The following is a 6957-nucleotide window of genomic DNA, read 5'->3' on the forward strand; positions in this document are numbered from 1 at the left end:
TGCAAAAGTAAAAGAAAATCAGCCAACATACTGGACACATATAATTGTCAATATAATTGTTTGTTGTTCTGCTGAACAATAACAATTATACTGTCATCATTGTTACAGAGATTGAAACTTTATTGATAATTTGTCCAGGTAAAAAATGCCCTCCCACAAATGTCATGTGACAACCTCATTGGCTTACAGAGTTTTGACATCACCCACATTTAGAATCTTACCACCACTTTGATCCTTTGATCCTTTGATCCTAAAACCCTTAAATAGGAGTGAGACACAACAACTTTTAGTCTGTTATTCGCAGCATTTACGTTTGCAGCATTCAAACGCTCACCAGAGAAGCCTTTTTTGGATCATTTTCAGAGTCACTGTTCACTGTTTACAGATTCTAACATGTCTCCGAAAAAACACAACAAAAGAGAAATAGTAAAGCCCAGCGCTCCTCTTTGCGATCAAGAGGACAATATTCAAGTACAGAAGATGTGCTTGGAAGAAATGGATGAGAAAAATCTCAGGAAGAATCACAATACGCGACACCCGCTCCAGCCAGAGTACATCTATTACGTCTGGCAAAGTTTTTTTAAACAACGAGCGGAGATTATGCTCCTGAGAGAAGAATATGAGAGAAGGACTGCTGAAGTACATAGATTGTTCAGCCAGCTTGTTGAAAAGGAAGATATTCAAAAGGAGAAAGAAATGGAAGTCCTAGACATGCGCGGAAGGATCTTTGAGCTCCAAGCAAAGCTTAATAAAGCTCAAGAAAAACCAACAGAAGAAGTCCTCCAACAGAAGAAAAACGAGCAGGACAAGGACAAAAGATTCAGGAGCTGCAAGTAAAGCTTGACGAAGCTTTGCAAAAAATAAAGAAATCCTCCAAGAGAAGAAACAACTGGTCATAAAACTCCAAGGCACAGAGATAAATCACAAAGTGCTGAAAGGAAGGGTTGAGTTTCTTCAAAAGAAAGGGCAACAGACCATGAAACAGGAAGATACGGATTGCAAGCTTCAGGACATGGAGAAACACAACAAAGGCTTGCAAATAAAGCTCGATGAAGCTCTGCAAAAAATAAAGAACTCCTCCAAGAAAAAGAGCAAATGGACGTAAAGCAGCGCAAACTCCAAGGCATGGAGGAAAAGTACAAAGTGCTTCAGGCAAGGCATGATAAAACACTGAACAAGAATAAAGAGTTGCTTCAAGAAAAAAAGCAACAAGAAATTAAACAGAAAGAAATGGACTGCAAGCTTGAAGACGTGGAGGAAAAATACACAGCGCTGAAAATAAAGCTCGATAAAACAGTGCAAAGAAATAAGGATTTCAAACAAGAGAAAGAACAGCAAGACATGAAAGAGAAAGATCTGGATTGCGAGCTTCAGAACATCAAGAAACACAACAAAGGTTTGCAAGTAATGCTTGATGAAGCTCTGCAAAAAAAATAAAGAAATCCTTGAAGAGAAAGAAAAGCTGGACATAAAGCAGAGAGACATGCAGTGCCAACTCCAAGGCATGCAGGAAAAATACGGAGCGCAGCAGGTAAAGCTTGATGAAACACTGCAGAAATATCAAGAGCTGCTTCAAGACAAAGAACAACGGAAATAAAGCAGAAAGAAGAAAAACAAACTCTCCAGGACTTTGAGAGGAAAAAACAAAAACTGCAAGAACGTTATAACAAAATGAACAACAAAACAACTGAACTGGAGGGGAAAAGAAAACACTGCAAAAACAATGCTCAGACATGCAGAGTAAGCTCAATGACATGCTGAGAAAAAACACAGAACTTGAGGAACTTTCCAACAACTTGAAGTGCAAAAACACTGAGGTGCAGATGTTAAAGCAGCAACTAGAGAAAACAAACAAAGACCTGCAGTGTACACTTCAACAAATCGAGAGAAGTCAGCAGCTAGAAGACACGCACAACAAATTAGAACAGTGTTATACAGAGATGCACAAGGCAAAGCTAATGCAGGAGGCAAATGTAACGAACTGAAAGAAAGGCTGGAAGAAAAACAAGCCAAATTAGAAGAAGTGGAGAAAACATGCAGGAAACTTGAGGAGGAAAATACACAAATGATCGATGAGTTAAGAACCCTCATCCTAGAGAAAAAAGTGCTCGTGGAAAAGCTCCTGGAAAAGAAGAAAAACGCCCGTTTCTTCTGGAGGAGGGACACTCCTGCTTTTTCTACGTTTTCTACGTTTTCTGCTGCTGATGTCACCTTGTCTTCCTCCACCTCTGTGCCATCGTAATTTTCACCTCTCCAATCCTGTCCCCTCCCTTTCCCACCTGACACCTCTCCCTCCCCTATTTCCTTTAACCCCTAACACCGGTCCCATCTCCTCCCCTCTCTCTCTTTCACCCTCACCCCCAACCAGTCCCGACAGTTGACTGCCCCCCTAGAGCCTGGTTCTGTCATAGGTTTCTTCCTTTAAAGGGAGTTTTTCCTATCCACTGTCGCACCTAGTGCTTGTTCAGAGGGGATTGTTGGGGTTTTCTGTCCTCTATCTCTTTCCTCTTTTCTATCCCTTTAATTTACCCTCTTGAAGTGCAAAAACACTGTCCCATCTCCCTCCCCTCTCTCTCTCTTTCACTCTCACCCCCAACCAGTCCCGACAGTTGACTGCCCCTCTAGAGCCTGGTTCTGTCATAGGTTTCTTCCTTTAAAGGGAGTTTTTCCTATCCACTGTCGCACCTAGTGCTTGCTCAGAGGGGATTGTTGGGGTTTTCTGTCCTCTATCTCTTTCCTCTTTTCTATCCCTTTAATTTACCCTCTTGAAGTGCAAAAACACTGTCCCATCTCCTTCCCCTCTCTCTCTCTTTCACCCTCACCCCCCAACCAGTCCCGACAGTTGACTGCCCCCTCTAGAGCCTGGTTCTGTCATAGGTTTCTTCCTTTAAAGGGAGTTTTTCCTATCCACTGTCGCACCTAGTGCTTGTTCAGAGGGATTGTTGGGGTTTTCTGTCCTCTATCTCTTTCCTCTTTTCTATCCCTTTAATTTACCCTCTTGAAGTGCAAAAACACTGTCCCATCTCCTCCCTCTCTCTCTCTTTCACTCTCACCCCCCAACCAGTCCCGACAGTTGACTGCCCCCTCTAGAGCCTGGTTCTGTCATAGGTTTCTTCCTTTAAAGGGAGTTTTTCCTATCCACTGTCGCACCTAGTGCTTGCTCAGAGGGGATTGTTGGGGTTTTCTGTCCTCTATCTCTTTCCTCTTTTCTATCCCTTTAATTTACCCTCTTCTTAAACTGCCCCCCCCCTCTATTCCCTCAATAATTTAATAATAAACACAATTGGCTGCATTTTAAATGTGTCTGAACAATGTCTTCATTCAAGAATGAATTGTCTTTGTCATGGACTCGTGTATTGTGTGTTTTCCTCGGGTTGGTGATTCTCACGGTCGTTCAGCCCAGGAGTCCAGTGTTTTAGTGTTTTAATCACATTTAGTGTTACATTTTAGATCACCATAATAGGATATCCACAATTTAGGATTCAGGCATTTGTTTTAGTTCAATATCGTAATCATTCTATGATTGAGGAATTTTACAGAACCTTCAGTCAGCAGCAATAACTTCAATTCATTGACATTTGCAAGCATTCCTTTATACACAGCATTTCAGTCAGGTTGAGGTCTGGACTTCCATGCTGTAGATTTGCTGCTGTGCTTGGGGTCATGATCCTGTTGCATGGCCTAATTTGGGAGAAGCTTTAGCTGTCGGACAGATGGCCTCACATTTGACTCTAGAAAACTCTGGCATACAGAGGATTTTGTCGACTGCAAGGTGCCTATCTCTTGTGGCTGCAGAACAAGCTTAAATCAAAAAATTATCCACTGCCACTGCTATGAATCCTGGGATAGGGTGGGCCACGAGGGATACACCGAATCATCGTTCAAATCCAGGTAAAAAGAGGATGCATTTGTGGGTCACATTTGAGCAGCCTTTTGTCGCCTGGCTGTCATGTAATCGGCTGTTAAAGGCAGCCTCCAAATCACAAAACAACCACAATGGACCAAAGTGCCTTACAGAAGATTAAATAGATAAAAACAAATAGAAAGAAAAACCACAGAAAAGGAGAAGGATAAATTAAAAAAAAACATATAAATTACACATATTTAACAAACATGATTTCTTAGTTTGGAACATTTCTCAGTCACCTTGCAATCATGGGTTCTCAGTCACCTCGGGCACTTCCATTACAGAAGTACTAATTTTACCCTCCTGAAAATGTAGCTATAATTCAGGAAGGTAAAAAAAATGGGAACAGTGATTTAATCTATTTGGATTTATCTTTTTAAGTTAAATATTTCTGTGCTTTCATCATCTTACAATCCGGTGATTGCAGCCATTCCCCAAATCTCTGTGAATGGTAACCATGTCCTTTGATCAATGGTCATTGATCAATGATCATTCAAATTTGCATTGTAATGATCAAGGAACTCACCTACCAACCCATTGTTCATTCAGTGGTGCTAGTTTGAGTCATTGTGCAAATGTACTGTTTATAAGGTTGGGGTAACATGCAGTCAGCTGAGACTGAAGAAGTCACTTGGAAGAGTGATGAAACGTTTCTCCCACTGAAAACATTACGTCCAGCTGAACAGAATCAACATTTTGGGATTCCCTTACCTGGTGGATTAAGCATGCATAAAGATATTTCTGTTCTAAAACTTTTGTACATACAAAATAATATGACAGGACTCGAAGAAAAGTAACACATTTACTCTCATTTAGGGCGACTGAGGCTGGATCAGATGAGTTTTCCACCTACCTTATGTCCTCATAACTGGTGGTAATGGACGCATTTTGCCTTATCAGCACTGGGGTCTTTTGTTTGATAGTTCCACAGTGCCGTGATGAAGTACCATACCCCTCTGCTCTTTCCATTACAGGGAATGTCTAGAAAGCACAAACCTTTAATAATCACAGCTGAGATCATAAAGTGTAGTTATCCTTCCTCCCTTTCCTTCTTCCTTCCTCTTAAGCACTTAAGGGTTGCTGGAGAGGGGGTTGAAGACTATCCCAGCTGCCATAATGTAAAACTCAGGGTACACACTTGACAGTTCACCGCTCAGAATCACATTCCCAATAGATGATTGTAATTCCCCAAAGAATCGACAATTAACCTAAAAAAGCGAGTTGTTGGACTGTGAGAGGGAGCCGGAGCACCCTCAGAGAACACAACATGCAAACAGCAGCCAGCACATTTACATGCACAACCTTCTTGCATTGTATATTGTTTTGTTGTTTTTACATTATAATTTCAAACAAATCCCTTAATTAAATTAGTGAGTTTAAATAATGTATGAAATATTACTGCTAAGTCCCAGATTTCAGTTTATCGGACATTAGCTACATTTAAATAGAATAATAGACTACAACAGGGGCGATTCTAGGATCAGAGCTTTGGGGGTGCTGAGCACCCAGAGAGCTGCCCAGCCAGGCAAAATAAACTTTACACGTCACGATGAGACTTCTTCCCTGTCTCTGTCAGTCCCTGCATCCTTAAATGTCTCCAGTTGTCCCGAGTTCTCTCTGACTGTCTCCTTGGTGCATTTAAACCCCTGTTCCTCCCTGTCCTCGTCGTCTGTTGTCTTCGTCTCCGTTATCAGTCATCATAATTTTACCATCTCTGTGCAAGTCTGCAAATTTCTTTATTAGATCATAAGATTCTTAAATTCATCAAGTCTCTCTGTGCCTGGGTCCTCGTCACAAAACATGACATCACTGTTTTGTACATTTTAACACAATTTAATCACCACATCTGTGAAAGAAAAGCAAAACACTTTTTTGAAAAGTCTGTAACAAAATCATAAATCTGATAAAGTTTATTTAAATGCTGCCAAAGAAGAATGGATTGGAAAATAAAAAAATACATATCCTAACCTTAAATCCTGGGGGAGAATAATGAATGATGCTCATAGTGAGTAAAACGTAAGCTGAGTGCATTTTTTGGACAGAGATTCACTTTTAATGAGTATGTATAATATAATACAGATACATAAAAAAACACTCCCAAAACAGAATAAATTATTACAAATAAATTATTACAAAATATTAATAAAAAAATATAAAAATGGAGGCAACTTTGCCTGTGGTACAGTGTATACAATGTATGTAAAAATCTTTACTGCAGATACTAATTTGACTAATTTAATAATACTAATTTTGTGTTGTAAGACTTATGAGTTTCATGCTTTCATAGCGGTACTTGGGAGAGCTTGACATTTTTTATCAGGTGGTACACACTGTAAAAAGTTTGAGAAACACTGATAAGTGTATGTGTGCTTTTGGAAAACATTTGAAGCTGCTGTACAGAATCTTTGAAACAAGTCAGCTTAAAACATTTTTAGAATATAAACAGAGCACTCTGCTTCTCTTTACAGCTCCTCACTCCACCAGGGCTGTTTGGCACTTTCTGATAGTGCGCAAATGTGGTGCACGTACTGCAGCAGTCATACAGACAACTGGACGGTCCAAAAGTTGGCCTACCTATTACTGGCTGAGGTTTTAGTAGAGTTGTGGCTGAACCACATAAAAATATATCATTAATTTTAATCTCCCCAATCAATTCTAATGTTATGTTGGAATGTTGTTAAAGAGGGTCAAAAATGTTTCAACCCAGTTTGTTTTGCAGATTCTGTATAGCAGCTTTAATATAGGGAGGACACAACTTCCTGATTGTGTGAGTAAAATCAGGTTTTTTCTCTTTGTCAGTTTAACAGTTTCTGTTTTGCCTGTCACTGTTCCCTGTCTGTTTTCTTACGTGCTTCTTCCTGACCTTCTACTTTCTCCTCATGTTCCCCTCTCTCCTTCTTTGGACTGACAATCATACACAAATAGATTGTATTCAATTAGATGAAAAAATTACATTAATATGAAAAAATACTATTAAGATCACTAATGAAAAGTCCTCTCTCAGTGTACTTTCAACCAAAAGGCAAATAACCAAACCACATGAACATCTA

The sequence above is a fragment of the Oreochromis aureus genome, linkage group 7 (assembly GCF_013358895.1).
Source record: "Oreochromis aureus strain Israel breed Guangdong linkage group 7, ZZ_aureus, whole genome shotgun sequence".
NCBI classification, from domain to species: Eukaryota; Metazoa; Chordata; class Actinopteri; order Cichliformes; family Cichlidae; genus Oreochromis; species Oreochromis aureus.